The sequence below is a fragment of the Parasteatoda tepidariorum genome, chromosome 7 (genome assembly GCF_982258835.1).
Source record: "Parasteatoda tepidariorum strain Cologne lab strain chromosome 7, Ptep-v5.0, whole genome shotgun sequence".
NCBI classification, from domain to species: domain Eukaryota; kingdom Metazoa; phylum Arthropoda; class Arachnida; order Araneae; family Theridiidae; genus Parasteatoda; species Parasteatoda tepidariorum.
The window spans coordinates 28,396,073-28,414,799 of record NC_141761.1 but is presented as its reverse complement, the minus strand read 5'-3'; the positions used below and the strand labels follow the sequence as shown (position 1 = coordinate 28,414,799).

At 28.6% G+C, this 18,727-nt stretch overlaps 1 pseudogene across 1 annotated transcript in view; it reads left to right on the top strand.

The window, feature by feature from the left end:
• The first annotated feature begins 9,918 nt into the window (after positions 1-9,918).
• LOC107455402 (sorbitol dehydrogenase-like) overlaps positions 9,919-18,727 on the top strand; it is a 36,156-nt pseudogene continuing 27,347 nt past the window's right edge. The window contains exon 1 of the transcript XR_015435782.1: positions 9,919-10,009. The product of XR_015435782.1 is annotated as a sorbitol dehydrogenase-like (transcript). The remainder of the gene's footprint in view (positions 10,010-18,727) is intronic.

Sequence of the window (18,727 nt, the reverse complement as noted above, 5' to 3'; positions counted from 1 at the left end):
TTATTTTTACAATATTAAAATACGTATCCAAAAATGCGACGTGAAATAATTTATTTTTAAATTTTAGAGAAACTCTGAAAAGGTTCGCTTTTTTTTAAAAATGTTTTTTACATAAAAGCGAAAAGAATAAAATTATTCTCGTTTTCATTAAGATAATTTATTTTATGATACGATGTTGCATGATGTATTTTTATTTTTCAAAATATAATTGAAAAAAGTAAGATTAATTTTCTTAAAACTAACTTATTTCTGGTTAACAAGAAGTGAGGGGCGTTAAAAATGGTAATAGTTATTAATTCTTTTTGATTTAGGAATTTATATTAAAATTAATCTAATATTTTTTTTAAACTTTTTTATTCCAAGACTATTTTTATGTGTTTAATAAATATATTAAACTAATTTCATAAGTTTCTCTCGAAAAACTTCGATGTCAACTTTATTTTAAGCAATTATTTAGTATATATAAAACAAAAATTAATTTTAACTCCAAATATCTACGACTTTTTAGCAAAATTTATCAGACGAAAAGTAATTAGTTCATTAAATTAGTAGCTTTTATCAAAAACATTTTTTGCGACATTGAAGCTGCCTCTATAAATCCTGTCAAAATTTCTAACTAAATGATACTATCATATTTCGAAATCGGGGACAGTTTTAAATTTAAAAGTTAAGAGATAACAATACTTATTAATTTTATTTTTCATTATCTCATTAACGTACACTGCAAAAAATGGATATTTGATTATCACGAAACTTTCTTCGTTTTTGATGAAACCGTTTCCTGGTATATGATCCTAGCAAAATTTTGTTAATGTGACAAAATAACTATTGTCACTTCTTCAAGGAAACGAATTTCGCAAAATTAAAGAAAAATGTTTCGTCATTCCATTTTTTCTTTAAAAAAAAAGTTGCAGTACCTAACTTCTTCAATAATCACTTTAACGTGGGAGCCATATACACGACACGACACAGATAAATAGATAAATTGCAAATTGAACTCAGGATCTTCTTAGTACAAGGCCAATTTCTTGACCACCACACAACCTGACAGCTTAACTAATCAGTTTATTTTCGATTGTCTAGTCGTTATTCTAGTTTCGCCATTGTAGTTAATCTCCCTCAATGCGCTACGAAGGAGTTTCAAATTGAGGAAATATTTTCGTCATACCTATGAGACTTTCCACAATAATTTACCGTAACATCCTGAATAACTTTTGTTCTAATGATTTGATTTTCACGCACTTTGACTCTATCTTAATGGTTATAGGGCGGCACTTTAAATATGTTATTTAATTCGAGCAGACGATACTTTAAGTTATGAAATCAGATACAAAAACGCATTTTCTTGAGTAAACATGCGACTGATTTGGAGTTTTGACCACCAAAAGGTAAGGGGAAGCTGGAATATGGGAAATATGACCAAAATAGTTTGGACGCGTAAGTGGTTAAAAGTCTGAACCCCTTCAGCGAATTGAAATTTTTTCTCACAGTTATAAAAAAAATATTTTCAAGCGGAAAATAAATTCTTACTAATTACTTTATTAATAATTACTAAATAATTACTTTGCATATTTAAGATGAGACACTCAAACCATACACATAGAGTCTCAGTGCGCGAAAATCCAATCATTAGGTCAAAAGTTATTCTGGGTATTCTGTTCTGTTTTGTGCACTGTACATTTAATTTGCTATTTTCTTTTGCATTAAAATTGAGATGAAATAGAAATACAAATTTAAAACTTCTTCTGTAACTCCTGTAATTAAATAAACTATATTTGATACAAAAAACTTTATTCAACAAATATTTTAAATATATTTATTATTATTCTAAGCATGTTATTTAGCTATCCCCATAGTGGGATGAAAATCGATTTTCGAGGTACAAAAAAGGGAAAAAAACAAAATATTTACAAGAGTTTCTTCTAATGTGTGTTTTTTAGTAAAATATCCAATGACTAAAAGAGTGAACTATATTTTGCTATTAAATAAACAATCTGTACAATAAAATTCAGATAAGGTTAAGCTTAAAAAATATTAGGAAATTGAGCTATGTTTATCTAAATAAAATAAACGTTTTCAAGGAATATTTACATAAAAATTTCATACTAATGACTATCTATTACATAAATGAAAAAGGTTTTTACTTTTTTTTTATTATATAGTCATTTGCATGCTTCTAAATTATCTAAATTATCTATTAATAAATGTCTCCCATTGCCTCGTTCAAAAAGTCTTTAATAAATGCACGTTAATAGTAAAAAAATTAGATTTCAACGTTTATTAATTTCGCTAAAATATCAATTTTCAACATTCATATCAATTTCATGGCGAGCAATTTTTATACGCACAAAATGTTACAATTCTTGGTGAAACCTCAATTTTACTATTTATGTTACCGTTGTATATTGAGATTTAAATATTAAACAGTTCGAGCTCGAAGTTAATTTTAGTTCGAAAGTGTAAATAAGGCCACATTTTGTCTGCCTCCAATTTCAAAATTACTTTTATTTTTTGTTAAGATCTGTAAATAGATGTATTCTGAATATTTATTTTCGTTCATTTTCACAATTAACGTTCTTTTTTTTTCATTTAGTGTATTATCGCCAGTCTCATTATATACATAGTGAGCGAGAAATCAGTTCAGTAATTAGTTTTTGCGTTCAAATCGGCTTACAAATTATAAAGAAAGAATTTCTGATCAATTTGTTAAAAAAATGTTATTAAATATCAAAGTGCATCTTTCTGTAATATTTTTTTTATTAATGTCCAACATTTTGGATCAACCAATTTTTTTAAATTTTAACCTCAAATTCGTAATAATCGACTCAATAAACTTAAAAGTACTCAGTTTTAAGTTAATTGATCTTCTGATCAGATATGACAGATTTTCTGAAACCATGTCCCATTGTGAAACCATGTCCCCTGTGAAATACTTCACTGTCTAGCATATCAGGCGGCATCAATATCAACTCACTTGAGATGTTGTGTCAACTCTTATTTTTCTCATTTTCATGTCTTGCTTAGTTATAATTCAAACTTCAACAACAAATTTGCTTTTCAACTACTATTTAAATAATGTTTCAAAACTTTGTATTCATTACTTTGTTTGAATATGTTTGACTGGACACAGTTTAACACAAAGCTTTTTAATTAAGGTAAATATAACTTATTTAACGTTTAATAATTACAAAATAGATAAAAAAGTATGAATTATTTTAAATATAATTATCTTAAAATTTTTAGTAAAAAGGAAATTTTATTTGATCTCTTTATATTTACATTTGTGAGAAAAATTAATTTAGCCCTATAACTTCTGGCGGAGTAATACATTCGGATTAACCGCTGCAAAAGAAACAAAATTTACTCTTTTGAGTAATAACTCAATTACAAGTTTTTGATATTTAATATCATCTATATGGCTCCTTGGGGTATTCATCCACTTTTCCTTCGAGGTTTCCTTAAAAAAACATCAATGTAGGGTATACCGGCCAAATGTATACCGCGCAGTGGCACTTGACCTTAAAAAAACATCAGTGTAGGGAATACCGGGCAAATGTATACCGGGCATCGGCACTTCACCTTAAAAAACATCAGTGTAGGGTATACCGGGCAGTGGCACTTGACCTTAAAAAAACATCAGTGTAGGGTATACCGGGCAAATGTATACCGGGCAGCGGCACTTGACCTCAAAAAACATCAGTGTAGAGTATACCGGGCAAATGTATACCGGGCAGTGGCACTTGACCTTAAAAAAACATCAGTGTAGGGTATACCGGCCAAATGTATACCGCGCAGTGGCACTTGATCTTAAAAAAACATCAGTGTAGGGAATACCGGGCAGCGGCACTTCACCTTAAAAAACATCAGTGTAGGGTATACCGGGCAGTGGCACTTCACCTTAAAAAACATCAGTGTAGGGTATACCGGGCAGTGGCACTTGACCTTAAAAAACATCAGTGTAGAGTATACCGGGCAAATGTATACCGGGCAGTGGCACTTGACCTTAAAAAAACATCAGTGTAGGGTATACCGGGCAAATGTATACCGGGCAGCGGCACTTCACCTTAAAAAACATCAGTGTAGGGTATACCGGGCAGTGGCACTTGACCTTAAAAAAACATCAGTGTAGGGTACACCGGGCAAATGTATACCGGGCAGTGGCACTTGACCTTAAAAAACATCAGTGTAGAGTATACCGGGCAAATGTATACCGGGCAGTGACACTTGACCTTAAAAAAACATCAGTGTAGGGAATACCGGGCAAATGTATACCGGGCAGCGGCACTTCACCTTAAAAAAACATCAGTGTAGGGTATACTGGGCAGTGGCACTTGACCTTAAAAAAACATCAGTGTAGGGTATACCGGGCAAGTGAATACCGGGCAGTGGCACTTGACCTTAAAAAAACATCAGTGTAGAGTATACCGGGCAAATGTATACCAGGCAGTGGCACTTGACCTTAAAAAAACATCAGTGTAGAGTATACCGGGCAAATGTATACCGGGCAATGGCACTTAACCAGACCTAGTATGACTAGACCTTTGGTAAATGTCCGAAATATATATTAGGTCTAGTGCCACTTTTGCTATAGCTTAAATATTTAAAAAAAAATAAACAAAGCGTTTGAATCAATTTTAAACTGATAACGAAATTATTGCTTTAAAATTAAAAAAATAATAATAAAAACTGCGCAAGATAGTAGAATTGAAGTAGTTGCTCTATAAAGCGCATGTGAGGAAAAAAATTAAAAAAAAAATTATCCAGGTGCATCTAAAAGTGAATGAATATCCCAAGACACCCATCTATATATATTCTTTTATATAATAAAAAAAATGCTTCAGTAAAATATTTCAATGGTTAGAATGAGCCTGATTGCTTTCATTATTCACAGAACAATTTCTTCTAAAATGCACTAAAATAACTGATACTTATTTTTTTCCTCCGAAAGGGTCTAATCGTGAGCCTGATCACGGAATTCTGTAACGAGGATTCCAGATAAATGTGATACTTGTCTTATTGTGTTGTCAACATTCACAGCTAACTCTCCAGAATTGGATAGTCTGTTCTCCACTAAATCGGTTACAGTTAGGAAGTGACAGGACTGTTAATGAAGAATAAGGCTTAAAGATTTAACGCAATTCTTTTTTCTAAAAGAGTTGAAAAAGATCGAATGATTTTGAAGATGTTTTAAAAAAACAAAATAAATCTGTTTCATTATGAGGTAAAGCTTGTGAGGTATCGTATATAGTATTTGTGTTTGCACCAATAAATAGATCTTTTTTTTTTCTTTTTTTCTTCCTGAGTTTCTCAAGAGCAATATTACCAATCCCTACCATTGTCACGCAATTACTTCTATTTATTGACTATGAACAGTTTGTTTCATCGAATTTAAAAATTATACAACTAAGAGATCAAAAAAATATAGAATTCTAAGAAAAATATTATATAATCATATAGAATATAGAATTGTTTCGCATGATAAATTAATGGGACGAAATTTGTAAACTTAATAAATTTGCTTCTTTACCACAGAAATTTAATTCACAAACTAGTTTTTTGAACTCGTATTTTAATTTTGGATACTATAAAAGCTCATTGAAAATTTTTTTACCAAAAGGAAAATTTAGTGTTAGTGTTAAAATTTATTCTTTCTGAGTTAATTTGGAATTACAAATTATAATTTTGTACTTATTGATCTGATGCTGGGTAGACTTCACCATCTTTAAAGAACCGGGTATTATCCTTCGTGGTGGGTTGACGTCTAACCAGCTTCAAGGAAATGAGTATCAGTTTGTCTGGCTATTAAAGATGACCGGTGCACAATGCGGACCACAATTGCAGAGATGCCAACTGCTCCGGACACGCCAAAATAATTAAAAAAACGGTAAATAATTACAAAGTAAATTTTTCAAATATTTGACTATTTTGTCTTGCTTTTTAAAAGGTATAGCATGACACAAGTACTATAAAGTGGTGAATTATATAAGCCTACGAATTATTCAGAAATAGTGGTGGATAAAAATCTTCTAAATTGAACTTATTAAACCAAAAATCACAATTGATAAACTACCACTCTAAAATATATATTTGCTGTCCGGAGCAAGTTGGCATCTCTGCAATTGGTATTTTACAGCAATATTTTAGCAAAAAAAAATTTATTTTCGCAAAAAGTTGTTTACTGCATATTCTTTTAATATTGAATTATTTTTCTCTTGTTATTTCAAATCGCAATGATAAAATAGGACATGGAAGCCGAGGAGGATTACGTCACCAAATTAGTATTCCTATTTTTATGTAAAATCACATGTTTATTTTGTTTATAGTAATGTTTTTAACCGTGTTTCTATAAAACTGAATAATTTAAAATTGGCGTAAATTAATTAAAAAAAATGTTTACTGAAAAGTGAAATTAATGGATAAATAGTACTAATTCGCATTTTAAACACGTGAAAAACCGTCAAATTATTAATAACTCTTACGATGCTTAACTGTTTTTGTTAATAGGTGATAAGTTAAATAAAAAAGTAAACAATGTACTAAAAGGCAAAATTAATGGAGTGAAGGTTCGAATTCGTTAAGGAGAAACTTAAAATTCCATCATACTGTTATTAAAGCAAAATATGGTTAATTAATATTTATAATAGGTACTGCGGCTATTATTGTAATTGGTGCTGTTTTAATAGGTATCAAAAATACTAATATAAGTACAAAATGTTTTATTTATATATTCGGTACCTAATAAAACTATTAAATTCACAGTTTTAATATAGAAATTCTGGAATAAGTATTTTACTGACTCTCGAAATGTATAAGAACTATAAGAAATTGATTGTGGTAAATTTTGAATATCATGAGCTGGTTTACAGCGACGAATTTTACGCCAAATGCTGTCGCTTGATACGGTAAAACGTCAATTATCATTTTATGATATAGTAATAAGAAAATAATATTTGTTTATATTAATTGGGAAGCGTATTGTTGCAACTTCTTTGTTAACTCATTCATGTCTATGGTTCTTTTTATGTTTGGCGCCAAAAAAATACGTCATTTGCTAGTAAAATTTTTTTATTTTGGCATAAATGTGAGAGTTCTATCAGTATATTGTATGAAAAAAAATGACTGAAATATTACAGTTAAAATTTCTAACTAAAATATGCATTATGAGAAAAATAAAATGCTGAGCATGTAAAAGTTCAAAGACTTTTTAAGCGCATGGAATGCTTTAAATTAATGAAAAAAAAAAACGATTTGAAAATATTTACAAAAAATTACCTAAATAATTACTGTAGTAATAAAACTTTCAAACTTTTAAAACATTATTAAGGAAACCCTAGGATATAACCATAACTACACGTCTTTATAGCGGGAAAATTAAATGTATTGATAGTTTTTTGTTAAAATAAAGTTATTGATCCATTCGTTTAAAAACATATTACAAGTGATTCCAGGCATATTATTTTGAGATGCACTAATTTATTTATATCAGTTATGAATTAAATACCTCAATTTAATATCACATTGCGGTATCAATATCGAAAATACTTTAACTGCATTTTCGAATCTATTATAACCGTATATTAAGAGTTCAATAGCTCTATTTCAATTTGCTTGGTAGTATTGATTTCGATAATGTTTCAACAGCATTTTCGAATGTATTATAACTGTATATTATGAGTCCAATAGCTCTATTTCAATTTGCATTGCAGTATCGATTTCGAATATGTTATAAATGATTTTCGAATGCATTATAACTGCATTTTCGAATATGTTATAACTGTATATTATGAGTTCAATAGCTCTACTTCATTTTGCATTGTAATATCAAATTCGAATATATTATAACTGCATTTTTGAACACGTAATAACTGCATATTATGAGTTCAATAGCTGAATTTCATTTCTCATTATAGTATAAATTTCTATCATGTTATAATTGCACTCGTGTAGAATATTGCTTACACTGCCGAGAAAATGAAACGCAATTTTTTTTCCAATTCATTTGATTCTGTAGGATGTTTTTAAGGGCTGTTTAATTATATTTTAAATCATTTGTAAATATTTTTTTGAACAAAATGATCTTCAAGATTTTCTATCAAACAAATTTTTTTTTTGTCGAAATGCATTAAAAGTCTACTTACTATAAAAAAGTGTGTCAACAAATCTTTCATAAATTATATTAAAATTAATTTGTTCTTATTTATTGATGAAATTTTCTAAACAAAAAATAAACTAGAATATAAATTACCCCAAAAAACCAGGAGAAAGGTTACCAGAATACATGAAGTTGAATTATGGTAAAAAGAAATAATTTTGCCTGAGAATCAAACAAGCAATAACGAAGAAGTAAAACATTTATGCGGAATGTGGGTGATTTGTCAGAACAAAGTTTACGTCAGACGAAATTGAAAACAATAAATACACAGATTTCTAACTGCAACCGTTGCTCGCAGATAACAATTTCTGGTTTAGCTGAGAAAAAATATTTTGAGTTTAATGATTTGAAGTACTAATACATTCCGAAACCGACTATCATTTCCTTCGCTTTAGTATCTGTCATAAAATGCTAGTTCTGATGTATGAAGCTAGATTGCTTATCATTTCTTAAATAAATTATTTTCTTTTTGTTGGTCAGATTTCAGATAGACATATGTTATGGATCTCATGTATACCTCACTGATATAGATATTGCGCTTAGAGATAGTAATAAAAAATGAAAATAAAATGATAAAAAGAGGAAGTGTATCACCATTGTTACTACAATTTTTTTTCTACTTTCAAGACCGTTTTTTTATTTTAATATAGTGAGGCTAACTAACTAGGTATATATAACTATTATATACCTAGTTAGTTAGCCTCACTGATGGTTAGTCCAGAAGTCAAATAAACTGGCTTTAGATTGATCGCATCCATTCCTTGTCAAATTGATTTAAATAGTAATTAGTTTTAGACCAGTATAACTGAAGATAAAGAAAAAAAGCGTATTTAAGTTAAAGGCAAATTCATTCCAGTTTTACTAGAAAAATAAAATTGTTTTAGATTATCTTAATTCTCCCTTTGCTCTCTTTAGATTATTTAAGTTACTTCTCTTCTGGATCTCAAGGTGATTGGTAAAAGTTCTGAAACAATTTTTATATTATAATAATAATTAATATAATATTAATCTTTAACCCCCTTAAAATGCACAGTCTCTGAATTCATATTTTAAAAATTCTCTTAAACTAAAACTATGGGCAGTTATCGCTGAACACTTTGTGCACACATCCAATTTGATACATAAAATGTGATAGCATGTGCGTTAACCTTATAGAAAAAGTTAGTTTCAGATTTGTACAACCATGCACCATACAAAGGGTTTCTCAAAATGGAGAGAAAAATTGCAAAAACTGCTCCGAAAAAAATAAACTCGAGTTTGAAAAAGTCCCATGTATTAAAAATTGAAACAGCATATATAGTTGATACCAGGAGTTGGCACTTGACTCCGCCTTCGTCACGCGGTATCCGACGATACTATTTCGCTATTTTTGGGAGAAAGATGTGAACAATCCCTGAACAAGGTTGCTATTTGGTGATCGTATGGCTAAAAATATTTATTTCGCAATCTTTATGTGCATTTTTTTAACATTAAATATTTCATAAATTTGATAATATTTCTCTTTCTTGAGTGAATAGTTTGTTCTTTTTGAGACATTTTGCTGGGAAAGCAGCAGTTTTCAAATTTAAAATATATTTAATTAGCTAGAGTAACGAAAGGTATAAATAGAATTCACTGTTTGCGTTTGTAGCGCGTGAAAGGATGTCTAAATTTCAAGAGCGGATATGTATCTCCTTTTAATCCCTCGCTGAAATGAACTCTGCGTCCGAGGAGGTGAAGCCAAGTCCCAACTCCTGATAAACGAACTATACTCATATGTGAGTAAAATGCATAATCTTAAAAATGAGGTAGAGGGAGAAATGTTTGAGAGAGAGATGTTCTTAGGTTACCTTAAAGATTCAAATCAAGGACCTCCGGGTTTGTAGTAAGATGGTCTAGTCAGGGATGGAGAGTCACGAAGCTTTATTATGTGGCCACTAGAATGTCACATTTTTACACACATTCCATTCATTTAAAAGTTTTAAGATATAGCTTAAAAGCTTTGTCGGTCTCTTAACTAAGCTATTTCGACCCTATTTTCCAAATTGCAACCTTTTGTACCATTGAAATTGGAATTTAGCATGTCACGCTGGTCATAATGGAACACAATATATAAAGTTTTTTTTGAACGCCTTTTGGTATGGAAAGTACGGCAATAGCGGTTAGACCATTCTACTACGAACATGAGGATTATTGATTCGAATCCTGCCGGCAGCCAAAGAACATCCCTCTCACATATTTCCCCCTCCGTATCCCTTTTTAGACTATACATTTTGCTCTTAAATGAGTATATGATATTTTAATTTTGAATAAATGGATTTTTTAAAATAAGGCGCAATTTCCCTCAATTTTGTGTAACCCTTTCTAGTTATAGTAGTAAAAGCAATTTTAAAAACTTCAAATATAATAAATATATTTATATTATCAAAAAATATAATAATATAAATATAATTTAAAAGTAATCATAATCATTATATATTTGTAACGAGCATCAATGACCAAATATAATTTGCGTCAAATGAAGCTTAATTTGCATAGAGGATCATAAAATGATTTGTTGAAGATTAGTGTGAAAAATTTATGCGCTGTTTATTTTCATTTGAAAAACTTCAATTATATGTGCTTTCATCCTAAGACGAATATTTTAAGACAATGTTAATTAAAAAAAAACAAACAAATTTCTAAATTTAGGGTTTACAAATTTAAACACTTGTTTAAAAGTTAAAACACTTGTTTAAAAATTAAAACACTTGCTCAAAAATTAAAACACTTGTTTAAAATTTTAAAAACATTTACAAATACTTTAATAATTTTAACCTTATGTCTGTAGTTTTTCTGTTTGAACTCAGTGAAAACTGCATTAGTGTTCTAAGACGATGACTTCCATCACTGTGAAAGTAAACGCAAGTAACGAATAGTAAAATCAAATAAACTTGTTAGCTCGATTGCTAAATATTAAGTTAAAGATTCGTGATTATGGAAACAACATCATATTAATTATGCATATTCTGAAGTTTGTAAACCAGATGTTTCATGGATATAATATTTGTTTAATAATTTTAATCTCAATTTTTAAATATTAATGTGGAGCAGAATATATATAATAACATGTAATATTATTTGTACAAAGTTTAATCTAATAAAATAATGCAATGGAATTAAATTTTGTGCTAAAAATAGTATATGCAATAATAGTCTTCAATAATTAAAGATGCTTATCTATAATTGTTTTATTTTTATCACAAAAATGCTGCACTCTCTGAAAACTTGGCTTCAAAGTTAAACCATATTATATCTACTTTGAATCATAAAAAGAGTTTCAATTTGCTGCTGTCAAAATAAGGGAGTTAAATTTAACCATGTTATTGATTGGGTCAAGTTATAGTAACTGGTAATTAACTTTAAGAAATACGATAAGGTTAATCAACTATGCACCATATTAGAGGTCAAAGAAAATTTTAACAATATTTTTGGTCCAACATACAGTATAAGTGCTATGAATATTTTTGACAGTTATTTAAAAATTTTTTTATGCTTTTACCCACATTGGACTTGTAAACAAATTTAAAAAAATGCCTAACTAGCCATTTTTTCTTATCAGAGCGATTTTTTCTCATCTCATAAAAACGTTTTGTCCACGGATGTCACGCTACATATTATAACATTATATATATCGTCAAGGTTGAAACTTCTTAAAAAATGCAGATTTGGTTTGATAACTTATAAATACATGGCATTTTTCCATTCATTTAAGTAGGCACCCATGTTATCTTAACACTTAAGTCATTTAAGCAGAAGATTGTACAGTCTGACAAGTACAAACCCTGGATGAGGCGTCTATCGATTAATAAAACCAAGGGGTATGACAGTCAATAAATTTTTAGAAATGCTAGTTTAATTATGCCATAAAATTATATTTTTTAATGTGCATTATGTCGTCAAATTTATATTTTTTAAGGTACCTCATACCGCGCGTTTTGAATTTATCTGTTTATAGTAGTTTCTAAAAAAATAATTATTTAGAACTAGCGGTAATTGAAATTAAAAAAAATACTGATGCATTAAAAGGCAAAATTAATGGGAAAGTGGTTCTAATTCATTCAGGAGAAACGTAAAAAATCCCCATACTGACGATAATTATGCTTCATTAATTTAGGTAATATAAGGATATTGAAATAGAAGAGATAAGCAATGTACTAAAAAGCAAAAGTAATGAAGTAAAGGTTTTTATTTGTTTAGAAGAACAGTGAAAAATCACCTACTGTTATTGACGACAATGATATTTAATTAATGTTGGTAATATGTATTAAATGAAATAAAAAAAATTACCTATGTACTGAAAAACATAGTTAATGGATAAAATATATTGGAGAACAGTAAAAAATCGTCATATGCAGATGACGCTTTATTAATTTTGGTAAGATGGTTATTGGTGCAGTTTTGATAATAGTTCTAAAACGGGTTTTCCATTGTTTCAGAAAATATTTTTTCTAGTGGTAGAAAAGATAATGTTATAATGTTTGAATGAAAAAGAATTAAAAGAACATTTTTTCACCACTAAATATATTTTAAACAGTAAATTAAAAAGCAAATAGAGAAATGGTCATGATCTAAAATCTTTATCAAATTATGATAAAAATTCTATTCTTTTGAAACATTCGGCTTTAGTTTGCTGCCACTGAAACATGTAGCTCGCACAAAACTTGAATGTTGAAGGATTATTTAATTAGTACCGAATATACTAATATAGATATAAAATAAGTATTACATTGATATATTTGGGGAATATTAAAACTGCGCCAATACTAAGTTTACCTGGTTGCCAGTTTTAATACAGAAATTGTGGAATACCGACGGCCCCTTGAAAGGGATATGTACCGAAGAAAGTTGCTTGATAGTGGTAAATTTTGACTATCATGAGTTGGCACAGATCAATATCATCACACCAAGTGATGTTAAATATGTACAGTTAATTTCTATTCTGAATGGATAACAAAAAAAGCTAGTTTTGCTTAGTTTAGTAACGTAAAGCCACAGGAAAGGGCAGTAAATAATATTAAATAAAATAGTTGAAATTATTTTAGCTTTAATTGAAGAACTTAGTGAAAAAACCAGGTAAGTGACATTTTCAGAGAGGCCGTATCCGAACTATTTTATTACCAATTTATTCGAAGACTGAACTAATAATTATCTGCCTTATTTTCTTTACCACTGCTTAATTTGAAATAAATATCATACAAGCATACTAAAAACTAATTTAGATTAGTAATATTAAGATTAAATAAACGCGGGAAAAACAATAATGTTACTTTAAACATACCCATATTGATGTAACCACTTTATGTTACTTTCTCGGATTTATTTGTTCCTCTAAAAATGTCACCTACCTGCTTCTTCCACTAAGCTCTTCAATTATGTCGGTATATGCCTTCAAATTTTAAACATGATTTCGTAGTGTTTTTCAGTATTGATTTCTTTTTTATTCACACCGTGCAAGGAACGAGTATTCTTTCAGTATAATTACTAAAATTGTTCGTTTAAAATTAGTCTAAATCCCACTTTTTAAAGAAAGGTAGATTAAAAGTGAATATAATGTAAAAATTAAACTATATTTATATTAGATAAACTATATTCATTAAACTATATATACATATATATTTATAGTCCAGATAAATATTTATAGCTGAGTCTTATTACGCATTTGAATTTTCATACTCTGTGTATAAAATCTTTTCTGTTAAAAAAATGCGTTATTTAGTTATTTACATAAATAAGGTTACATGCTACTTCAAAAAAAAAAAAAAAAAAAAACCAATTGTGTAAGAAATCAGTTTTAATGTGTTTGGAAGCACTAAATGTAAAGCGTATGTGCAAATTTTATGCTGTTTATCTCTTATTAGAATTGCCAGATAATTTTAAAATTTGTTGAACAATTATTCTGATAAAAATATGTAGTTTTTCTATATCTACCTATAAATAATTATAAGTGTAAATAATTATAAGCAGTAAAAAGGTTCAATGATTTTTTTATCTTCTGAAAAGCACAAAGCTTTTTTTGAACAATGCACTATGAAAATCTAAATTCATTTTTAATGATAAGAAATAATTAATATTCAAATAACAGTTATGGAATCATGACACTATCATTATACGACAAAGTGAAATGAGCAGATTTTAAAGTTTACAAAAACTGCACAATGAAGTAAAAAGTTCTGAATAGTCGCTGAACTTTGATTTTTAATTATGATATGCTTGATACCTGCTCCTTTATATTTTTTATTTTAGTTAGGTTCTTATCTCGTATTTTTTTATCTTATAAGAATGACCTTCTACATAAGATTTTAATAGAGTTTACGAAGGAAATCTAATTTAACTTCTTCAGAACAGAAATGGAAAATAAAAACTTATGTGCGGTATTGAAAGAGACGGAAAAAATATGCCTTGTAAGTTCATTAATTTTATTTTTGCTTTCATTTTTATAAACTTCTTTTTCCAATTATTTGTTAGATTTTGATTAATTTATATTATATTTTTAATTATTGTTATTTATTTAAAATCTGCTAATGTATTGTACCAAAAGAATATCATAGGTTCGTTATTATTATTGTATTATTATGTGATATTATTTTCACTTTTTACATGTTAAAAAATGTATACAGTTTTATTGAAATTTACACAGTTTAATTTTTAGTTATTCTGATAACACATGTTTAGTAATAATATTTCTAACTTCTACCTATGTTTCTTATAAAACTATCAAACAATTTGAAATCGAGACTAAGCAAAATGGCACATATTTAAATAATTTTTTAAAAATATTAAAACCAGTCCAATTATTTTTTGTAAATATATAAAAACTTTTAATTGCTTATTATCACGCGAAATACAGTAAATAAAAAAAGTAAGATGTTCTTAAAGATAACAATAATCCTTATTTCGGGAAAAGAAAATATGTAATGCAAAATCCAAGCTGCAAAAAGCTATAAATATGAATGGTAAGTATTTCACAGTTTCGTAACTTATTTTTTTAAAGCCCTCAATAAATGTATGTTTCGGCTCTGATGATGGTACTGTGGTACCAACTGCAATCATTCGTCATTCGAACTTGTTTATTTGTGCTACTTATGTTGTTTAGATGTTCAATTGTCATCATCATAAATTTATCTGCTTGGGCTTATTACCTTTTTTTATAGGCTTGATCATCCACCTGACAAGCTTGTTTAATTTATTTATATTTTATAATCGGCATTAAACTGGCAAACCATTTTTGAATTTGCTTCTGTTAATGTTCTTCGGTTACCAGATCTATAGCCTTGTAATTTTCAATCCTACCCAGAAAACAAGGGAACTCCTGGATCAAGCTATGGGACGAGCTATAGCTTCGTTACTACATGGCAAGTTTATTGGAATTTTTGTTGGAATCAACCACATTTGCCTTTAAAGGGGAGAAATGCTGCGAAAATTTTTAATGGCTAGCCAAAAGGATAGGGAGTTCTCACTCGTGATCCGTCTACCACTCAGGATATTTTATGTCACCACTGTAGTAGATGCGAGCTGGGAGCAGAATTCATATCGACTTGTCATCTCAGGGATTAAAATTTCTGTCACCTCATTAGGAGACGAGAGCTCCATCTCTGAGCCACTACGACGTAGGCAACTTAGTTTTTGATTTTATTTTATAAACGGCGTTGAGCAGCCGATGCAATTTTGAGTTTACGACTATTATTGTTCAACTTTGTAGTATTTGAGCCTAACCCAGACAACAGTCTTGGATCGATCATTGGATTATACTAGCCTTCTTCTGGACTTTTTGAGGGAGAGGAAAGCAGCGAAAACCTCCCACGCAAAGCCTGATGTCAAGGGTATTCCAACCCATGATCCGTCTACCACTGACTCTATTTTGCGCCAGTACTGTGGTAGGTGTGAGCTGGGAGTGGATTTAATATTGACAAAAGACAAGCTATAGTTCTATTGCTAGTATTTAAACTTGGGAAGCAAGTGCTCTATCTCTTGAACCACCATGTCTCTCATGCTGAGTTTTTTTTTTTTTTTTTTTTTTTTTTTTTTTTTTTTTTTTTATTATTTCTTCTTATTTCGTTTGAAACACGCACTGTAACATTTCATAGGCTGGCTTGTTTGGGATTATTACATGATGGTCTGTTTATCAAGGTTGTTTTTTTGTGTTTATGACGTAATATATTTGTGCTGAATAGCTTGCCTATCAAATTTATTTGCTTGTTACTGCATTGTTTATATGTTCGACCGCTTGTCTATGGAACCTGTTTATTTGTGCTTAGTACATTTTTATATGCTCTGCCACCTGTGAACTTGTTCATTCATTTTTATTACTTCATGTGGGGTCCTGATTATCCACTGGTGGATTATCCACGGCTTCGATTATCCGCGAGTTCCACGAGGAGATGGAAAATTGTATAGTACGTGATCGATTCTCGACCCAAGTTGTGTAAATGAATACTTTTTTTTTTTTTTATCTATGACCACTTTCATGATGTATGTATGTAGTAGGTACCATTCTTTTTCCTACCGTTTGTTATTTCAGTGATTTCGACGTAGAGCAAAGATTTCTTATTGATGTTTAATTGATAGATTTCATAAATTCCACTAAAAAGATTTCAAAATAATTGTTCAAGTTTCTGCCTTTTTTTTTTGAGTTTCGTTGTATTATCCGTGATTTCTTTGTAATCCGCGGTGACTTTTCCATCCAATTCAGCGGAGAATCGGGTCTCGAATCGGGGTCGAATTCACCGACTCGCTTCTCAAACTTGGTTTTTCCTGATTATTACGTTGTTTACTCGGTCAATCGTCTGGTTCTAGAACTTATTCATTTGCGCTTTTTCTGTTGTTTATATGATTGTTCGTTTGTTTCACAATATATATATATATATATATATATATATATATATATATATATATATATATGGGTCATTCTCACAAAAACAGTCATTTTCATGTCCCCAGTATATTTTATGTTTGTTTTACAGCTTACGAAGAAAAAAAATTCAGGGAAAGCGTTCTTCAGAATGCAAGCTAACAAAAGAATAAAAATAAAATTATAAATTTTTATTTTTTATTTATTTTAGGTAATTAAAATATACCAATATGTCATTCCCTCACTAGTCTAGTCCCCACTGCTGATTTAAAAAAAGAAAAAAATTGTTTCTGAAATACAAAATTTTTTTTTACAAATTCGTGTTTCTTATTTCAGAATACTAAAATATAGAATTCAGAAAATCAATTTTAAATTGAATTTCTGATTAAAATATTAACACAGCACTATTTTAAACTTTGTCCCCAGTGTTTCGCGTCATTCCCTCACAACAATGTTCTTATCACCTGCAATCTTCCTAGAACAAAAATATTTTAATAAAAACTTCAGAAGTTAACAACTGGCATCATAGAACAAAATTGCAGTATGTTTCCATCTTCAACTTAAAGAAGCTTTGCTGTGGAATACATTTGAATGAATCAAACCAGGTAAAATTTTTTACATTTGTCATTCCCTCATGTCATTTTTTAGAGTAAAATAAAATACAACTTCATCGAGAAAGTGGATAATTATATGTTGCTTTCTTGTATGAATATAATTGTATGTGATTGACTTCAGAAATTCATTAGGACTAATTGTTATTTTTAAATTTTATTGAATTCTTCATTCCCTCACTTGTGTAAAAAGTGAGAGAATGACGCTGAAGTGAGGGAATGATTCAAGATGAGTATATTATTAAATTTTATTTTTGTTCAATCGTGCCAGCCAATTTTATTTCCCAAACCTGTAAAAAATATTAAATGTATAAGACTAAATCATAATAAATATTAGATATACTTAGTATGTTATCATTTTCAAACTTTAGGTAGATGTAACTTAGATAAAAACATGCATTAAAATAAAATATCATTCCCTCACTATTAGTGTCATTCCCTCACTTTTTAAATAGTGAATATAATTAATTTACTTATTACTTAATTTGAAAAATAAATTAAAAAATTAATAAATTTAAATATTAAGTATAATTTATAGGATATATGCTTTCTTTATAATGTCATTACATATTTCTATTAATATAAAAAGTTTCAGAGCTTTTTATTCACTTTACTTTTTTGGGATTTTATGAACTGATAAATGATAGTTTTCGTGAGAATGACCCATATATATATATATATATATATATATATATATATATATATATATATATATATATATATATATATATATATATATATATATATATATATATATATATATATATATATATATATATATATATATATATATATATATATATATATATATATATATATATATATATATATATATATATATATATATATATATATATATATATATATATATATATATATATATATATATATATATATATATATATATATATATATATATATATATATATATATATATATATATATATATATATATATATATATATATATATGTTGTTAAGGTTAATATAGCATTCAGGTTTTAAATACACTAAAAACTTTAAAAAATGTAGATTCAATTCACTGTTTTGATTTCGAAAACCTTTATACTTCCCTTCCAACTAATAAAATTCATGA